The sequence below is a fragment of the Panthera uncia genome, chromosome B4 (assembly GCF_023721935.1).
Source record: "Panthera uncia isolate 11264 chromosome B4, Puncia_PCG_1.0, whole genome shotgun sequence".
Taxonomy (NCBI): Eukaryota; Metazoa; Chordata; class Mammalia; order Carnivora; family Felidae; genus Panthera; species Panthera uncia.
This window is the reverse complement of record NC_064809.1, coordinates 59,094,880-59,116,468: the sequence shown is the minus strand read 5'-3', so window position 1 is coordinate 59,116,468 and position 21,589 is coordinate 59,094,880. Positions and strand designations below refer to the sequence as shown.

Below are 21,589 nucleotides of genomic sequence, written 5' to 3'. Positions count from 1 at the left end.
GAAGACTTTGGATAGGATTTCCTACCGAGGAAGATGAAACCTCATCAGAGTTCTGCACAAAAGAAAAATGGCACCATTTTTCCACAAATAAAGAACTGAAGTTCAAAACACCAAATCTAGTAATAATTACCTCCCTACGATGAGATGATTATTTACAGACTTCCGTTTTCCAGTTGTACTTAATTATTTTCAAAGAAAAGTTTTGGTGCATAGGATCTCAAGTTAGTTTTTAAGGGCTCCAAAGTGAACCTCACAGTGGCTCTCGTGGGTCAGAATGTTTAGGTTCTCCAGCTCTGGACCAGGAGGGCTGGATTAGGTTACTGATTCCGTGCCCATTCAAGTTGCCTGACTATCCACCTCACTACACTTAGCTTCACACTGAGGTACTAATGCCCGCCTCATCTGACTGTCTACAGGTAAATCAAACCCTCACACAGTACTCAGCTCATAAGAGCACCCCCCCACCCCCGACCGCCTCCCGCAGAGGTATCTGTCAGTATTACCTCCAACCATGTTCCAACCAGATCTGCTTTAAGGAACAGCTAATATGTTAGGAGTAATTGAGAGCATGCATTGGGCACAGACCATGTGTTAACCTGGGCTGTTTCCTTTCATCTACCCTCTGCAAGCTGCTCTCAAGGATGATGCCAGGCTAATCTAACTTAATACCAAAAACCCAGACTGACAGAATCCATTTGGCAACAAACACCAAATCCAAACCAGCAAGACAAACAGACTCACTTTGCGTTCAATTCATCCTTAAGGTTTTGTGAACTCATCTCTGAGGCAAATCTTTCCATTCCTCTCAAGTTTTTCAGACAAGATTTAAAAAACAGCCAATAGTTTGAACTGAAAATGCAGGATAACGGACAGCTACTTGAAAACCGAGGGGAAAACCGAGGGGAAAACCTCGGATTTTCCAAGACTAAAAAAAAACAATAACATCATTTTACACAAGAACAAACTTCTGACTACAAAATTTGAAAACACTCAAATACACAGAAATTTCCACGTATAATACATACCTATCATGTCAACACAGATTCTCTTGGCAGATAAAGAATATTACACAGACTTTATCCTATCACTACAGAAAGCCTCAGTCACTGTCATCCGACATTCTAGTTTAAATGGCGATTTTAGTGCTTTGTTTTCCGAGGAGGAGGAATAAACAACTTTACCATCTCCTGGTCTATGTGTCTGCTCTAGAGAATGTCAACTTGGCCCAATTACATTTCTTTCTCGTGTAGGGAAATAGCAGGGTTTGTACCACACTGGTGCTGTATGTGTGCAGAGAAATTTCACCATTTAATTTTCATGTCTGGAAGGAAAGGAGCTTATAATCATGCTGCGAGGTATAACTATAATTAGGTTTCAAATACCACAGGTATCCCTATGATCCAATTTAAAAATAACAGAGAGTTCTGGTACTGTATTATTGGGTTGGCTTTTTTTTTCCCCCTTGAACCATCACATTCCTCAAACCTCAGGAATCATGCATGAGAAAACCTTATCGCTGAAAAAGTGTTTTTAATTAAAAAAAAAAACTAACACAAACTGTTATTAATATTTAGCACCAATAACAATTTCATACATACTTGTAGATGCTTAAAAAATCATCATTATGGCTGAGTTATACCCAGCAAAATAGGTTAATGGCAAGTTGAAATTAATAAGCTTAACTTTATTACCTCTGGTGATGCTAATAAGATTTTACAATAACACAGCTTCCTAACTGTGAGGCCACACGATTATACATGCTCCTTTACACTTATATTTTGCAGAAGATGAAACACATATACGATTTATAGGTCTTACTCAAATCTAAGCAGCAGTTTTGTGTTTGTGTGTTTTTTGTGGGAGGAAGGGGAGGAGTATATACTCAAATGTTTTTCCCCAACCACATTCAAAAATTGAGTAAGATAGTTCTTGCCCTATATAAGATAGTATGTTTGATACGTAACATGTGATATTCTATATAATTACACATATGCCCACTTTTCTATACTGCTCCCATTCTGGGAAGGAGACAGAAAATGAAAACAAGCACTCCCAATTCTTGGTTGTATGATCTGATTACTAGAAGTAGCCCTGTTCATTTAAAAATCAGTTAGTGTGGGGCACCCAGGTGGCTCAGTCATTAAGCTGCCAACCTTGGCTCAGGTCATGATCTCCCTGTTCGTGGGTTGGAGCCTTACATCAGGCTCTGTGCTAACAGCTCAGAGCCTGGAGACTGCTTCGGATTCTGTGTCTCCTTCTCTCAACCCCTCCCCTACTCACACTGGCTCGCGTGAGCTCTCTCTCTCAAAAATGAATAAACTTAAAAAAAAATTTTTTTTAATAAATAAAATCAGTTAGTGGTTCTAAACACCAAATAATACTGAAAACACCAGGAAAGCGTCTAGAGAAAAGACAAATCTACCAGACACAGAGCATGTAAGCATGCTAATCAAGCATTTGTAAAATATAAAATGCCTAATAATCTTATTCCAAAATATTTCAAGAGCCAACTTCCACTCAAACATACCCACTGCATTACAAAAATCCCATGAATGTATAAATTGTACACGAATACCCAAAGTCATACAGGGCATGGTAAGGCCTTGTTGACTCAAAAAACTGACTCCAAGAAATAAAGAAATAGAGCTTCAAATAAAATGGGATCCCTTAAATAACTGAGTAATTCCCAGCTCACAAGATTATAAGAAAACAAACAAAATTTGAGAATCTATTTGGAAATCTGTAGAGGAGAGAGAACTTTCCTGAGCACTTAGAAATTTAAGAAGGCAGTTCACATTCCAGTAATTCCAGGTTTGTCCCCAATAAATCTGTACCACTCATTGTTCATAAAAAAAAAAAAACAAAAAAAACAACTATGGGGGGGGTGGCATTTAACACTTAGATAAAATGTAATATGTCTACAGTGTTGGAAATCTTTTGTGAACTGACCTAACAGTAAAAAATAACATGAGTATAGAAGCTAATATTCAAAAGAAAGAGCTCTTTTACGTAACAAATATACCCATGTAAAAATCTCTATCAAGTATCATTCTACAGATGTTTTTAAGTACTTGGTAACCACCTTCACATTTTAATTTTTCAGATTATTCCTGTTCCTTGTACAAAAGTATTAATACCATGATGTTACTCCTCAAAACTTTAGTTTGACACAAAAAAAGCTCAGCAAGAGAAGAAAACATTTTCCTTCATTAATTCAAAGATAACTCAAGCTATGAGATTTCTAAAGCAGACTCCTTTTTCTTTTTCCTAAAATACATATGAAGCCAGTCATGGAGGATTATCAAATAACATGACTTGATGCAATTTCAGATTCTGAGATTAAACAAAATCCAAGCTACTTGGCCAAGTCAGTAAACAACTGGACAAAGCTGAGTTTTGGGGGAGGGGAGAAGTTGCCTAAAAGGGACCTTGGCGATTTTAAGACTCTTAACTCCTCTTTCACCCCCTTCCCTCCAAATACATACGCCAGAGCAAATGTAAAATAACCACTTTGCTTAGAAATGCAGGCCTACACAGATTAATTTATTAGCCTCCAACAATCCAACAATTCCAAGAAGTAACCAGTTTGAAATCTGAAGCAGAGAGGTTAGATGATTTATTAGTAATTCTGTAAGTCATTCTTCCAACTTGCTCTCTTCTGGTCAACGTTGGATGTTAGGGCTAACATTGGATGTTAGGGCTAACAAACGTTGGATGTTTGTCTAAAAGTACCATACAGAAAGAAAATTGTTCCAAAGCAAGACAAATCTAGAAAGAATGAAAGTTTCCTGTTCCTTCAGTAAATGATAATTCTAATGTGGACAATATTCAAGTCTTGGGAGAAAGAAATAATCAACAGGAGATTCCATTTTGAATTCCTAACTCCTTTAAACCTAACGTCATACAAATCTTTCACAAAATCTGTGTAACTTATAATGCCAGCTAAGCCCACAACAGCTAGTCTTAAACCAATGTTCTGGGTATCATCAGGATAGCTTCTGTTTGGTGATATCTCAAAACTGGTTTTTCAGTCTGTAATAATAAATGTTACCATTGACAGAGAATGGAAATACTGTTAACGATTAAAGTCTCCTATTTCTTTCAGTACTTATGTGTTTTATTAAAACACAAATATGCTCTTTGTCACTCCCAGATGGCCATGGGAATGTCCATATTAGCCATCTGTAGGTCAAAAAACCTTATAGTTAGCCATGTAGGAAATAAAAAAAAACCTACACTGGGCCTTTGGTTTCTCCAGCAGAAACCAAAGTGTGAACCACAACAAGATGAGCAAAAAATGAGCAAAAAATACTTTACTCTAAAAGCAATACATGTACTCAAGGAACGGTTTCAGTCAATGGGTTAATAGTTAACATCAAACTATTCTGTATTCACTATTCATAATTCAACGTAAGTTTTCACAATTTAAGTTCTAAACACTAAATGTAAGTTTAACACTGACAGGTTTTTTTTCAATGCACAGCCTATTTCAACCCTAAGGCTATTTTTTTTTTCATCGTTTTTTTATTTATTTTTGGGACAGAGAGAGACAGAGCATGAACGGGGGAGGGGCAGAGAGAGAGGGAGACACAGAATCGGAAACAGGCTCCAGGCTCCGAGCCATCAGCCCAGAGCCTGACGCGGGGCTCGAACTCACGGACCGCGAGATCGTGACCTGGCTGAAGTCGGACGCTTAACCGACTGCGCCATCCAGGTGCCCCCCTAAGGCTATTTTTTAAGTTATTCATAATTTTATGTAAAATGGTGTCCAAAAAGCTTAAAAGAATAAATACACTTGGGTCAGGAGATAGAGATCAAGACAATTAACATAAAATAGGGGCTTCCTCCTTCCCAAATAATATTTCTGAGAAAGATCTGAGTCAATGAAAATACAAGCTTGCCAACAGGTAAGAGGTTTTAATTCGGTCTTTGCAGTGCTGCGTCATAGCCAAGTGACAGTTACTCTTTAGAGAAAGGGGAAAGAGTTGGGTTAAAATATCTTTTGCCTTCAATCCTGATTTATGATCTCCTCCACAGAAAAGCACGATTTCTGCCAAGCAGAGAAACACAAGGCTTAACTTTCCATTTGGGGGGGGCGGGAGGGGAGGGTGAACCCGATAGCAATCTTTTTTTGCATAAAATAATCACTTTTAGGTAGCTCACTCATGCAAAACACAAAACCAAACAAAGGCATCAGGGATCTATAGTCCTGGCAGGAGCTGCAAAAACAAGAAACGAGAAAAGCCATGTCAAGACACATTTCCAGAGCTTTTTCAGCTTTCATCAGAAACCAGCAGTTCTACTTCCCATGGCCTGTGCCACAGACAAGGGATGCCTTTCTTCCACCACCCTATCTCTCTGAATAAAACAATTTTTTAAAAGAACCAGAAGGAACCAGCTGTTTTACAAAAGCACAGAACCTTATCAAAGTCTAAATGTTTTCTGATGCATCTCAACGAACCCCCACCACCTCCTTGAAATGACTATACTCACTCGGGTGCTGGAAGGGCCTGCCTTCCCTGAGTCATTTTGCCCACCTCACCCCAGCCTCATCTCCCTGGAGGACTGTCCTCAGGGATCAAACAATACAAGCTCTTCTGCTTGGCAAGCTGACAGAAGTTTTATAGTAGCAGTCCTGTCTCCTTTAACTTCCTAGGACATCAAATTCCAGTTCTTCAAAACACTCCTAATAGGTCACAATTTCCAGATCTCTGGTCATATTATCTCCCCACCCCAAAACTGGCAACATTCCAATGTGGCACCATCCCTTAAAATGGAGCGGATGGGGTCTAGCACAAGAATCTCCAACACAGAGCACAAAGGAATGTTCTCTCCAGGAAACTGGACACTAATTACATTAAATCTGCTAAATGTGGTAAGGTTAACTTTCCTTAACTCTCCATTGCCACAGCATCACATTTGTGCTCAGTGACAACCCCCAAGACGCCTTCGTCAAACCAACTCATCTTCATTCTTACCTTTTTTTTTTTCTAAAGTTTCTTTCTGAGAGAGAGAGAACGCGCACATGAACAGGGGAGTGGCAGACAGAGAGAGAGAGAGAGAGAGAGAGAGAGAGAGAATCCCAAGCAGGCTCTGATAGCACAGAGCCTGATGAAGGGCTTGAACTCATGAACCATGAGATGATGAACTGAGCTGAAATCAAGAGTCGAACACTGAACTGAGTCACCCTGACGCCCCTTTAGTTGCTTTTTTAAATATAAATTCACAACATAACATATAGCCCTGTCAATTAAAATAGTACCAGCTTCACTTCACCATACCATCTCATAAGGATTATTTTCTGAATTCTGTCACCAGTGGTCTCTTCCAGCTTTGTTTCAACCATCACTCCCAATTACTGATAAAAAATGCTGAGTAGGGGTGCCTGGGTGGCGCAGTCGGTTAAGCGTCCGACTTCAGCCAGGTCACGATCTCGCGGTCCGTGAGTTCGAGCCCCGCGTCAGGCTCTGGGCTGATGGCTCGGAGCCTGGAGCCTGTTTCCGATTCTGTGTCTCCCTCTCTCTCTGCCCCTCCCCCGTTCATGCTGTCTCTCTCTGTCCCAAAAATAAATAAAAAATGTTGAAAAAAAAAATTTAAAAAAAAAAATGCTGAGTAAAAACTCTGTGGTGAGCACTTCGAAATACCAAATCATCTCCTCCTAATGCACATCTTTCTTTACCGAAGAAAATACCAGTTTTCCTAAAGCAAGTATTTTAAATAGAATGAACAGCTTCATCAGGCTGAGAAATCTGGTGAATGGCAATATGTAAGGAAGGAATAATCAATTTAAAATCGTTTTTGTTAAACAGAGCATGACAGCTACCTCTACCAGCACAGACGTCTCTGCTACAGTTGTCTTGATTACACCGGGCTGTGTGTTAGCTCCAGAATGGAACAGAAGTCTTAACAGGAGTGCCAGCTAATGTCTACAAGTTAACCAGATGGGAACTGTTAAATACTCTCCGCATCAAATTTGTTGAAACACTGGTATTCCCAAAAGTCACCTTCTTGTGCCCTGTTAAGTTCTATGAACAGCAGGTTTATTCGAGGCACAAGCAAGAGCTGCTTATCAATTGCCTCTTTAATTAGTTTAAGTAACACACATACTTCATGGGACGCCCGGGTGGCTCAGTCATTTGAGCACCCGACTCTTGATTTCAGCTCAGGTCTTTCATGATCTCAGTTGGTGAGTTCGAGCCCCGAGTCAGGTTCTGCACTGACAGTGTGAAGCCTGCTTGGGATTCTCTCTGCCTCTCCCCCCTCAAAATAAATAAATACACATTTAAATAAATAAATAACACATACAATTCAGAAAGCGAGACTCTCTAGTTGTTCAATTTGAAGGACTGGAGAAGGGAAGCGAGGTAGGAGCTATTATTTGATTTTTGGCCACAGCCAGCTCCATCTCAGCCCTATTCCAACAGAGGATCTCTCCGAAAATGTTCTCAAAGGTATGGAGAATTACTAAGGGAATCAAATGAGGGCCAGCAATGTCAAAGATGTGAATAGCACTCTCTGGAGTCGTGCACGCTGAGTCCCTGAGCATAAGGCCCAAAGTGACCAATGTACTTTTGAAGGGACCTTTTCCTTACCACAGATCAACTGTGTAGACAAGAATTGTTTTTTATTCAGCTCACAAATCGCCAATTCATAGGAAACCCATTACCCATAGGAAAGAGTTAGCCACACACCACGAAGGCTCCTTGTGGCGAACTCATCAAGCACCAGGGACTTTTCCGACACATCTCCAGCATTTTGGTGACATCCACAGAGAGAAAACTTTACTGAGCACTCTTGAGTTTCTGCAGGCTGATCCATCAAGTCAGCTCATATAAGCAGATGGGTTATCCAGCAGGAAAGCCAACGGCCTTCATCCTCTGGACAGCTAAGAGAGCAGGAAGCCAGAAAAGGCTGGAGAAGAACACTACGCAACAGGTTACGAAACAGCATTCACACAGAGCCCTGAGGAGCACATTCCCCAACCCAGCTGGACTGAGTGATGATAGAGGCAGTATTGAGGGAGAGATCAGACTTGTCAGTCACCCACTCAAAGTTCTGCTCTCTTCCTATCACTGTAAGTCCAAGTTCATCTTTATTTTCAATGTCCCCAGCCCCCCACCTAGGGCAGTGACCAGGGCCATGCCATAGCATATTAAGTTCAGTGTTACCAGACAGCCCTCAGCCAGAGGAAAGAAGAGCCTTTTACCCCTGTGAGACAGGGACTTGGAGTCACAACTAGAATCCCACCTTGGTACTGTGGGCTGAGTATGAATGCATTTTTCCTCCCCCGTCCTCAGCCCCATCTGAGGGCTCAGTCCCAACCTCAATGTTCCATACCACAGCTGGGCATCTCTCAAAGCAACCCCAACAGTCATTCTCTGCTCCGGACATCCCTCCAATCAACCTATACACGGGGTCAGTGTTCCTGACCGCAGTTCAGAACCGCTCGGCTAGACACTCACTCTGGGAATGACTGTCAAGGATTATCGCAGCAAAAGGGCATCTTGACCCAAAATCAACTGCAGTTCAATTCTCTCATTGACAATAGGTCTGTCTATTCAAAAGATGTAGAAGGAAAATGTTGCTGCCTTTGAAATGCAATCTGCAGGTGATCTGAATATAAAATATACCAGCTAGGGGCATGCCTGGGTGGCCCAGTTGGTTAAGCGTCATTGAACTTCAGCTCAGGTCATGATCTCACGGTTCATGGGTTCAAGCCCCACATCAGGCTCTCTGCTGTCAGCACGGGAGCCTGCTTTGAGTCCTCTGCACCCTCCTCTGCCCCTCCCCCACTGGTTCTCTCTCTCTCTCTCTCTCTCTCTCCCTCTCCCTCTCTCTCCCTATCCCTCCCTCCCTCTCTCTCCCTCTCTCTCAAAATAAATAAATAAACTTTAAAAAAGAGTACCCATCTCAGTTGTCTTATTGGTGAAGAAGACAATATAACAGTATCCACCTCAGAATAATTGTGAAGAGTCCAATGCTCTTATGAAAGCACTGCCACATCATAAGTAGTCCATAAACACCAACTATTATTACTGCTGCCCTTTCAAGTCCTAACACATTAGCTGTTCTCCTATCTGTGCTTGTTTTATTTCCACCAACCAGATCGACAGCAAGTTCTTGTGTGTGATGGGACAAAAAAATAATAATAATAATAATAACATAAGCTTTGAAATTAGGCAAGAATGAGCATCTAGGTTCTTCTATTTACTTTATTACTTAAAAAGATTTTTTTTCACATTCCAACACTGCTGAAATTGGAATGGGCCTTACATTCAGTGAAATTGGGGATTATCTCTGATCTTGAGCAAGTTATTTCATCTCTGTGAAACTGGTAATATCAGCTTCCTCTCTCAGTGTTGTAGGAAGGCACGATAACATCATGCAAACCCCAAACACCCAGCAGGCAGCCCTGGTATACTGCTTCTGGGTCCACCGTCTTGTATACAAAAGATGCTTAGGAGGTGAATAAATATTTACATGTATTTAACCAACCACCCATTATCCATGGAGATTTAAAAATAGTGCCCAGACCCATTCCAAGTCAATGTGTGTGGATGTCCCTGCTGAAGCAGTCTCTACAAAACATCAAGGGTTTAAATACAGGAACTTTCCAGAGGGTCAGTGTATGGACGTCCAGAGCCCTTGGCAAGGACCTGCAGCTGTTTTTAATAACCCACCAGAGCCCTGGTAGTGTCTAATTCTCCACGGAGACCAAGCTCAGGTTCAAAGTGTGACAGTGGGCCATCGAGTGTCAGAATTTTACAAATCCCGTAACAACTCCTGGCACGTAACAACAGTTTTAAGCTCTTACTTCATTGTGCTCTGCTAAACCCTTCACAATAACCCCATGAAATACAACCAATTTCACCCACATTCCTGTTTTCTGAGGCCCCAAGATCAAGTCACACCTTAGTAAGTAGCAGATATCTGTGTGGTTCCAAGGCCTGTGTCCTTAACCACTATGTTCTCTCTCTCAGAGAGGTTATGCAACATCAGCTGGAGAAGGAAGCAAGACGCCCCACACTTTCAGGTCTTGCCTTCAAAACAGCCAAATAGCACCCTCCCCAGACTGGTGTCAGACCCTCCTGCTCCAGGTGAATGGAGGCAGAAGCAGGTGGATGGGTGGGGCAGTTCCCTGTAGAGTGGGTTTCCAAGCCCCTTGGTGCTGCCTCGGTCCTCAGACTCCAGTCAGCCCTAACAGGCAATGTTTTCTGTTTGACCTGTCTCCATTTCTCTTCTTCCTGACTTATTTCCCACAGCTCCAGGCAACACCCTCCAGATCACCTCTGTTTTTTTCCATTTTCTTGATAGAGGCTTCCTCCATCTTGTTCCTTGTTTAAATTCTGGTTCTTCAAAGTTTCTCTTCCAACATCAGTTATTTCTCCCTACACAATACCACACTACTTGGCAAAGAAACTCTTCTTGATTCATCCTTTGCAGAAATGAGTCATAACAAAAAGTCGTAGTTGGGAGATTCCCCGTCTGAACTTTCCAGAATGCCAGTGCACATGTGTAGGCATGTCATAAAGACAGAAAAGCCAGAGGAAGACACAGACTACATTATAACTTGCCTTCCCTGCTCCTTGCACTGTGCGATCACGGGAGGCTCTAGGGACCACACTGAGAAAGACCATCCAAGTGGAGAGTTCAAGACGACACAGCGCACGTGTTCAACGGACTCACCTCAGCCCTTCCGGTGCGGCAGAGTCACTATGCTACATTAATTTCCTTCTCATCTGAGGAAACCTTGCAAGTTTGTTTTATGCCATCTCCCATTTCCAGGCAATACGATAAACTGGCTGGCAGCTCATCAACTTGACATGCAATCACCAAATCGCCACATCCCTCCAAGAGGTGAGATGTGTGTCTAACACAGAACCTATCACCATGGCAGCTGCAGTTGTTCAGTTTCTGAATAAGGAACAGTGACCTATTTCTCTCTCCACTACACCTGTAACAGAAACAAACAGGTTAGTAACATCTCGTGTGACTCGCATTACGGAGCTCCTGAGCAAAAAGACAAAGGATACAAGGGTTACATAGGAGCTGACAGGGACTCACTGGGAAGTGAAACCCAGTGGTCAGAACACACACCTTGGCTCTGTGCCAGCCCCAAATCATCAGCCTTCCTTACCTCCGGGCCCCACAACACACTCAAACTACAGACATGATGGGCCAGCAGAACCCACCGCCTCCTTCACTCATGAGAAGATAGAAATGATGAAGAACCATGTTCACTTTTGCAGATATGACTTAATCTGAGGTTGGAAAAGACGCAGGACTTTACCCTTGCTTACCCATCCCACTTACACCATGCCAGACAGTTTCAGATATTTGCGGAGTACAACTGGCTTTTGGAAATGCCAGAAAACTCATTCATTTTTTTTCAAAGCCCATTAACTTATCCTTTGGCAACAGATCTCCTAAATTATCAACCTCAACCACACTAAAATGCCCTGTCAGATGACCGGAACTTCGACAGAAGCTATACTCTCCCATATTTCCCCTCCGTCCATAGGGTACTAACTTAGAAAGTTCCAGGTTTGATGGTTTGTGTGCCTTAACCTGCTTGCCTGACATTTATGGTGATGAACCACCAATTCTATAAAATCAACTTGAGTTAGATATCCCAGAGACAAATTCATTTATGCACACATACGATTACTATTCTAAACATGCAGTAATTCATATTTGGGAAAAATTACTCAAGTACAGGTCAGCCATTTCACATATACAGAAGCTGGCCCCAGCTACACCATCATCAGGTGCAAATATTACCCAAGCATCTCAAAAATTTCCGAAAGGCTAGAGATCTGTTGATTTATCATTAACAAAAGGGTATGACCTCTTCCTTCAGTTTTGCTATGGGATCCAAGTTTCTAACTTTGCAGATAAAGAGACTTACCATATATGCTGAGATTTTGGTGTACTCTATTACTGTTTATTTTTTTAAGGGGTTAGATTCTTTGGGACGGGGAGTGGACACTGGTGTGCTCCACTCAAATCCCAGTTTTAAAACTTTTATTTATTTATTTTGAGAGAGGCAGAGACAGAGCAAGTAGGGGAGAAGGCACAGAGAAGGGAAGAGAGAATCCCAAGCAGGCTCCGTGCTGCCAGCATAGAACCCAACACGAATCTCAAACTCACGAAACTGTGAGACCATGACCTGAGCCAAAACCAAGAGGCAAATGCTTAACCGGCTGAGCCACCCAGGCACCCCCGAACCCCATTTTTAGATCCAGTTGCACTCCTCCCCAGCTGCTGACGGCTCACAGGGAAAGCCCCCAGCCAGCCGCAGGACACTGCTTCACTCAAGGTTAAGCCACCAGAAGGGGTGCCCAGTTGCCAGCAATGGGCTGATTCAGGGATACACGCGTCCAGCTCCTTGCCTCCACAGGGCCATCCCAACTCGAGAGTTCCCCTTAAGCGCAGCTGGGGCCTCCATTACTGCTGATCAGCTGTATTGCTGCATTGCTGATCAGCTTCTCCTCCACCAAATCCCACTGCCTTTTCCTCACCCCTAAAATCCCTCAGCACCCACCTCCTGGGCTGAGCATGCTTCCAGTGTACCTCAAAGACAGGCTGTTTCTAAGCGCAGCAAGTTATTTTTAAAATTGTACTGAGGGAGTTACAGGTCCTAGACATGTTCCATCAAGACATGCTATCAGAGGTCCAATGAAGGCTGAAAACAATCTTTGAAAAATATGTGACTTGATTTAATAATTACAGACATTCTGATCATCAATCCCGATCACTTTTTGAACACCAAGCCGATACAGTCAACAGGGACAGGAGTTAAATAATGCCCAGGAGTATCCCAGGTTCACAAGTAAAGAAGGTGAGACACTGCCAGGCTAGTGACTTGCACGTCACAGCATCATGTGGCACTGAAAACTGACACGAGAGCACGGATGCCAGGTCGGATGTTTGCAACCTTAGCCAATGGAGTATGCCCCTCCCCACATAAGGCACACTTGCTTCATAACCTCAAATCCTAGGAAATCATTCTAAAGCTACTTAAAAAGAACAGTTCTACATGTAAGTATGACATTAAGTCCTAAACACCTTATCCCCAGTATTTTAAACTTTTAATAACAGAGAACTCTTAGAGCTGACAGATTATTGATGACTTTGTAGTATTTGCTGCATCCCCAAGAAAGCAGATGGCAGACAGGCCTGAGCAAGAATCAAGAGCTACTGCTACAGCGTCGAACAGGAGACAGTACCACTTCCCAGAAAACCCTGAGGAACCATCTACCAGTCACTCAGGCCCCCTAGCCCAGTATAGGGCCCGGGATGGCATTAGGGATGTCACAAAAGTAGAAGTCAGAGCAAAAGCAGGTACCTGCACAGTGTCTGTTATCTTATCACCAAAGGTTTGGGTTCAGAAGGTTGAAAATGAAGATAATATTCTCCATGTGAAAATCTCAACTTAAAATCACACTCCTGCTTAATGTTTTATAGCTTTTTACACATTGTCTCCTTTGACCCTCACAGCTCTCCGTGTAAGGGCAGGGCTGGTATGATTACCTCACTTTCATGACTTACCCAGGATCACACACCTGATCAATGTCGGGATTAGATTGCCAGATTCTTGGTTCAAGATCCTTTCCCATAAAATCTACCCATTTGCAATTTTTCTGTGTTATTTCTCCAGGATTGTGTGCAAAGCCCCCAAGACTCTGTCTCCCTCCTCCATCGGCCTTTCTGGCTTCCACCTTCATAACTACAGATCTGTTTCATAGGAACATGGATTATCAACAGCAGGTGGTCCTGAACAGGGCCACAAACCACCCTCCAAGGTCTCTCTTTCTCAAGGACTTGAAACAACGCAGATACTCTGTTGGTACACAACTTCTAAAGTCTAGCTGACAAGAGGTTAAGGAGATCAAGTTATATGACCACAAGGGTTCAGTATCTCTGACTAACCTGGTTCTTATCAGTCGAATACACAAGAGGGCAGTGGGGCGGGGAGAGCGAAGAAAAGGCTTTATATTAAAAGGCTCACCACTTTCTTAGACACATTGTTCTTAGGAAAGCCTTCCACCCTGGTCAGCAGGCTTTGCTACCGTCATTTGAGACACTTGGTGGGTTTTATTCTTGCCAACTTGGCATTCTGTTTCTGCAACGCAAAAATGCTTGTACTGAAGAGATCAGATGGGGATTTTCAACGTTTTCAGGAACATCAGGAACAGAAGCAAGCGTCTCTCTGCCTCAGGTGGATGCATTACAGCTTGTGGGAGTGCTAATGAGAGCTAATTACTCTATTTACTCCATAAGCCAGCCAGCCAGCCAGCCAGCCAGCCAGCCAGCCAGCCAGCCAGCAACAAGAAATGCCTGGTAAAACTCGCTGGGTTCTCAGGCTTTGTTTCAAAGGGCTGGTGCCAAAACGATCTGGCTGATCCGCAGTGGGCTCAGGGCTGCCCAACTGGATTGTTATCTTGTGATCACAAAGCACAATCTTTAGTCCTTTGCATCCTGTTAATTAATACTCACATCAGCACCAATTTTATTCTTCCAGATTTAATCTACTCTCTCCACCATTATCAACACTCCCACCTCTGCCCCCAAATGTCCACTCTGGCTACAAATTAAGAAATCAAACATTAGGCCCAGAATTTTAGGAAAACAACTGCCTACTGACCATTAAAATGGAGCATAGCATTTTACAATGTCCTACACTCACTTTGCAATAGTCACGAGATTTGGCCAACAGTGCACTCACTTTGATCCTTGAACTCCAGATATAAGAGGGAACTCAGAAATCACGTAAATTTCACTTAATCATTGATACTTAACTGTATCCATGTGTTATGTAAAGCATATACATATGGCATGAATTATATAAAAATGCAACTAATTTATGACTCTAATTTATGTAACTTATATAAATTACATTAAAAAGAAGCTTTCCCATCCTTGTCTCTCCATTCCTACCATGGGGGGGAGGGAGGGGGGGGGAGGGCGGGAATGGAAAAAACATGGGACAACACATTTAAATTTCCCAGAATAAGAACAAGAAGGTTAGTTATTAACCCACTAAGGCCCCATCCACATTAACCTTTCCCCTTTCCAATACTAAGAGGGTGTATTGTTGAAAATGCAACTGTGGCTTCAGGAACAAAAAATAAGTAAGATCCAAGAAACACTTTAAAGAAGATTGCCAAAAGGCATTATCTTTAACTCCATAGAAACAAGGCTGCATTGGATTATAATACAACTCTAAGCTAACATATATAATTACTTGGCTCAATTTATTAAAATGAAAAAGTCTGAATAAACATACAATAGAAGTTAACTGGCAAGACAATCCTCATGTTGAAACTCTTTAGGCAGAAAGAGGCTTTCTGCCTCTTTAGTGGAGGCTTTTTAGGTGGATGACCAAATCTAGCATAAGGACCAATCAAATCCAACTCACTTTGTACATGGTCTGAAAAATGAGATTTAATTAACAACTGGTCTCCAGAGTTATTTAGCAACTTTCTCTTTTCTCATGATTTTCTACGACTTTCTTTTTAAGACTACTTTGTTACCTGAATGTTTATATTAACAGGGGACAAGTAACAACTCCATGAAAGATGCCAAAAATCTCAACTATGTGTAAAGGAATGACTGGGTTATGGCCCTTCCAAAAAACGGTCCGTGCTTTTACATAAACATGTAGACAAAACATGTTTTGTTTTGGCTGTGAGTACAGGACTAAGCTGGAGATTCATCACAAAGTTCTCCAAGCAGAAGGATTTCAGAGAAGCAGGTGATATCCACAACAGGGAAGAACATCGACTCAACAGGAAAATAAGCAGGCCAGATAAACAAATGTTTCTTGCACTGAAATATAAATAATATTTACTGAAATTTCACAAGTCTGAGAAGGTTTGCCAGTTATTCTGAAATGCTGGTAACAAAAAAGAACAGTAGCATTTTGAGCCTTGAGACTAGGAAGCATCATTACCAAGCACCTACAATTAGTGAGCCAGGTACTGTTCTAGGAGTCTTGTATAGATTATCTCAACTTAAACTTTCCAACATCCCTGCAAGGTAGACATTGTTGTTTCCATTTACAGACAAGGAAACCAAGGCTCAGGCTGGTCAAGTAGCAAAGTCTCAATATTAAGACATGACTCTCTTGGAATCCCATCCAAGCTATGCCTGATTCCAAAACCTAAAGTTGCTGCTACCTTCTGCCCAATAGCACCACCGAGAAATCACAACCAGAAATCATAATGACAGAACTGTTTCAGAAGCACAGAGGATCAGCTCTGGAGTCAGAAGCTCTAGATTTTAACTATGCTTCTATGGAGTGGTGGTTTCCTCCAAATTAATGGAGATGAAAATAGTACTTAACCTCATAAGGTTGAGGTGAGAAGCATATAAAAAAGCCGTAGTGAAAGCGCTTTGCAAAAGAAGTAAACACTATTTGTTATGATTACCTTCTTCAAGCTTCAGCTGGTGAACTGCACCTAGGGAGCCCCTCACAGGCTAGGGAGTGACCTTGATGAGGCTGAGCAACACAGAGCCTGGAGCCAAAGAGAATCAAACTTCAGGGGTAAGGAGTGGGGGGGGTGGGGGTGGGGGACTTTGGCCAGCCTCTGCTCAGTATACCTTCTCAGGCACTAGACAAAATAATTGTTGTGGGCCAACTCTGTGCCAGGCACAGCCACTGTTTGCTCAGCAAGCTGCTGGCCCCGGTGACTCAGCCAGGTGAGAACTGTGGAAGCCCCTGCCTTCAGGAAAGCTCACTTCCACCCTGTGGGAAAGGAAATTAAAACAAAACCAAACAAGCCACGGCCCAACATGAGCCTCAACCTTTCTCATCAACTTTCCCTACTCACACATACCCAACCCACTCACACAGAGACGTGGAGTGTTTTCCATGGTACACAATGGGTGCCCATATTAGACCAAGTTCTTGAAGCCCATTTATCCTCACTCATTAAGAAACTCTATAGCGGTCTACAGTGGGGAGAGAATTTTAAAACACTGACAAGTCAGTATAATCACATCCAAAATACAAAGGGTTCATTTCAATATAGACAAAAGAAGGTGAAAGACGGTGGAAAAAAACATCAAGATTTGACTACATAAAAATTTTCTATTTCTATATGACTAAAAACAAAATTGAAAGGCAAACCAAATAGAAAATTGAAGGGAAAAAAAACGAAGTCAAAATATTTATAATAACAATGAGAAAAGGTAAATAAGGGTTAAGTGAAACACATAGTTTACGGCAAACAAGAAAGATACTAATTCCCAATAATAAATAATAAGCAGGTAAAGTTCATGAAGTTTTAACAGGAAATACAGTCAACAGTCATATAAACATGTTTGATCTCATTAATATCAAATAAAAAAGAAAAGAAAAACAAAAGTCTTTTCTCCTAGAAAATTGCCAAATATTATTAAAATGAGAAATCATTCTGCTAATGGCAGCAAAACTTAGTACAAACTTTATTGGCAACCAACAGCAATATCAACCAAGATACTCATATGCATGCACATCCTTTGGTTCTACTTCTGGTCATCTATGACAAAGATAAAAAGGATCTGGGGGCACTAGGGTGGCTCAGTCAGTTAAACATCCGACTTCGGCTCAGGTCTTAATTTCACAGTTCATGAGTTCCAGCCCCTCATCAGGCTGGGCACTGAGCGCTTGCTTTGGATCCTCTGTCTGCCTCCCTTCCTATCTCTCTCTTGCACTCTCGCTGCTCTCTCAAAAATAAACATTAAAAAAAGATAAAAATGATCTATACAGAAAATGCTGACTGCATAAAGACGCTCATCAAATATTGAAAACAGCCTCCTCAATGGGATTAAATAAATCAAGAAACATCCCTACATAGGATACTTTACAGTCTTTAGAGATAGTATTTACAGGGGTGCCTGGGTGGCTCAGTTGGTTAAGCATCCGACTTCGGCTCAGGTCATGATCTCATGGTTCGTGAATTCAAACCCTGCATCGGGCTCTGTGCTGACAGCTCAGAGCCTGGAACCTGCTTCAGATTCTGTGTCTCCCTCTCTCTCTCTCTGCCCCTCCCCTGCTCCCATTCTGTCTCTCAAAAATAAACAAACATAAAAAAATGTTTTAAAAAAAGAAATAATATTTACAGTTATTTTTGTAGGGTAGGGAAGGGCAAATAAAACAATGTTAAATAAAATAAAGGGGGGACACAAATCACATACTCAAAATATTTCAAATATGGGGAAAAATACAAATAAAAAAATGTAAAGAAACACAGCAACTATAGTTGTACCTTTGTGTGGTAGGATTACTGAAGACTTTTTTTTTTTTTAACTGTGTCTTTATGGTTGTTCTATGCTACTAAAATCGTCCATAAGGTGCATTACTACTTTTGAAGTTACAAAAGATTTAAATAACCATCTCTCCTGCAAATCCACAACAAACAATTGATGGAAATCCAACAACCCTCCAAACCACTCCCACCAATACCCAAACACTGTGCAGTGGGCAGGTAAGACAGTCAACAGGGGGAAGGGTGGCCTTGTTTTAAATCTAGGACTAGAAAAACATGAGGCTTGTTGATGTGAAAACAAGGACTTTTCACATCCCACTTGCCAAAACATATTTTGGAAATTCATTAACCAGAATATTTTCCATCAGAGAGAGGACTTAAACCCACACACCAAAATTATCATAGAACAAACTAGTTAAGCAAGCAGGAAGTTTACCAGGAACACCCTAAAAATTAACAATTGTTTTCACAGCTCCGATACGTGCAGCCAGCTCATGTTAGCACACAGCGTAACACAAACATTCTCCAGTTGAGTCTTCTAAACAGGAGAGCATGAAATCCTTAGAACAAGGGTTTTCCTTGGCAAGGATCACAGATGCCGCTGACACGGAGCCTTTTGGGATTCACCCTCCTCAAGGCTTGATTTTACAATCTTTGAGATGGCATGCATGGTCTGGCTTCACCCTCACAAACCCACAAAGCAGGGTTTCTCACCTTCAGCACCAGCTGTCAGTTCGAGCCGGTAATTTCTGGTTACGTCCCTTGCATTGAAGGGTGTTCAGTGGCATCCCTGGACACTAGTCACTGGACATCAGTCCTCCCTCCATCCCCAGCTGTAACATGAGAAATGTTTCCTGACTCCTACGGAGTGAAATCACCGCAGCTGAAAACCAGCGGAACAAATAGCTTATCATTTTATTATTGCCCCCATTTTACAAATGAGGAAACAGACACAGCTAGGCCCATCTAACTTCAAAGCCCAAGATCCAAAACTCTATACTTGTATTTGTGCACAGGTCGGAGGCATACCTTCTAGTATAACTGCTGCCCACCCATCTTTCCTACTTGATATCCTTTGCATCACCCCCATGGAGCCTTGTCTACGCCTTGGTGCATACTGGCTGAGTAAACCATTTCTCTTGTCATGGAAACATGTATTGACAGTAACAGACACAGCCTGGCAACAAAGACCCAGTCACAGCCTTCGACAAGTATACAACCTATCTGAAGAAATAAGACATAAGGCAAGGATAAGCTCTTTAGAGTGTCGGTTTTGGAGAAAACCGTTTCCTCATCTGTCAAAGGGAGATGTGCTGTCCTCCTAATTCACTGAGACAGTGCGAATAAAGCTCCTTCCCCAAAGCACAATTTCAAAAACCAACTAGATACTGGCAATAAATAGGCACAGGCACTGGACGAATTAGAGCGTTTCAAAATCATCGGGCCGGAATGGACCCTCAAAAACAATCTGAATGTACTACCCACGTGGTGCTCGAGCATTTAAAAATCCAAAATTTTAATTACCTGCTTCCAGCAGAGTTTGAGGGCTGAGTTTTCACGCAGGCTCTCGGCAACAAGAGTTTCCTGAACTGCCTCAGTTGGGCCTAGAGGAAAGACAAGGAAAGGTTCAAGCAAAGAGCAGAGCAACAAGCGAAGCAGAAAAGGTGGGGCTGGGCTTAAAGCTCTCCAGAGGGGCAGGCCGGGTCTCAGCACAGCAGGACAGGGGAAGACAAGCTTGGAGAAAGAGGTCAAGACCAGGCGAGGTCACAAGGTGACCAGTGGGGACGCTGACCAGGTGACACCGAAGAAACATTTCTCCTAAAAAAGTAACCAAGGGCTGCTGCAAAGCATACATTCAACTTCCATTATGAAGGTGGAGAACTTAATTTCTCACACTAAAAGATCAGCTTTCCCTGAGAACAACAGACAGATGCTTGTTTTAAATCTGCATTAAGGGAAAGTGATGATTTTGCCAGAATAATGAGTCAATCTGCCCTAAAAGTAAATCCAAACGTCTTCCTTCCCAAATCCACAGGTCCTCCTGTTCTCTAAGGGCATCAGCCCAACATAAGGAAACAAGAGCCCAGAGCAGCCAGATTGCCTGCTTTTAAAATCTGCATTTCAATTAGGTGAAATCTCCCAAACTTGAAGTACTGGCTTCAATTTCTTTAAATACTGTGTAGGTCAAACGAAACCTGTCTCCGTTCAGTCTCAACTGAAGGACCACCAGTCTTGCCATTAAAAACTCTTGCCAAGCCCATGGGAGGTCAAGTAAAGCTTTGGGGCTGGCAGGGTGGCCTCAAACCAAAGGTTTATTTTGAAGATCTGTCTGGCAAGGAGATGTACAATACAGGGTTTTGTTGTACATCTACAAACGAGCTGCAGGGTTTGTAGAGGCCACTTTTAGGCAAACAGGCTTGAGCAATGGAATGTAGGAAGGGCCCCCAGCGACCACCTGGATGAATACAGACAGGCCCATCAGACAAGCTGCTTTTGTTCTGCCTCAGGTGAATTCTTTCACTGCCCACACCACCAGCTTCCACACAATCCCTCATCCAACAGGGAGAGATATCCCATTTAGACACCCAGGGTCTACTTCAGAGCTGATAGGGATATAAACCAAGGCAATGGCAGAAGCAATGGAGAGTGATTCAAAAATGTATGAAAGGCAAAAATACCAGTGATGATGGCAAGGCGAGGGTCCCTAGGATACCAGACACAAACCTGACCCATTGCAACTTTGATAATGAAGGTGAGTGAATCTTTAAGACCAGAGGCATACAGGCTTAAGAGTGTGCTCTTTGACTTCTGAGAACAGAGCCGTCCTCATGAACTTGTGACCTGTGTAGTTACACAGGACCCTATGCTCAGAAAGGGTCCACACTTGGTTTAATGCTCTGCTGTCGTCATCTTGAGATTCTTTTTTTTTCTTTAACACTTATTCATTTTTTTTTAATTTTTTTTTTTTAACATTTATTTTTTATTTTTGAGACAGAGAGAGACAGAGCATGAACGGGGGAGGGGCAGAGAGAGAGAGAGAGAGGCAGACACAGAATCGGAAGCAGGCTCCAGGCTCTGAGCCATCAGCCCAGAGCCCGACGCGGGGCTCGAACTCACAGACCGCGAGATCGTGACCTGGGCTGAAGTCGGACGCTTAACCGACTGAGCCACCCAGGCGCCCCTAACACTTATTCATTTTTGAGAGATGGAGAGACCAAGTGCAAGTGGGGGTGGGGCAGAGAGAGAGGGAGACGCAGAATCTGAAGCAGGCTCCAGGCTCTGAGCTGTCAGCACAGAGCCCGATGTAGGGCTCAAACTCACCAACTATGAGATCA

At 42.4% G+C, this 21,589-nt stretch overlaps 1 protein-coding gene across 10 annotated transcripts in view; it reads right to left on the bottom strand.

The window, feature by feature from the left end:
• The window catches only part of PPFIBP1 (PPFIA binding protein 1), a 172,094-nt gene that overhangs the window by 138,484 nt on the left and 12,021 nt on the right, over window positions 1-21,589 (bottom strand). For 9 of the 10 annotated variants that reach the window (XM_049627178.1, XM_049627183.1, XM_049627182.1 and 6 more), the window contains exon 2: window positions 19,779-19,858. The exons of the other annotated variant lie outside the window; for it this stretch is intronic. The gene's annotated coding sequence lies outside the window, so the exon portion shown is untranslated. The remainder of the gene's footprint in view (window positions 1-19,778; window positions 19,859-21,589) is intronic. 10 annotated transcript variants of the gene reach the window in all.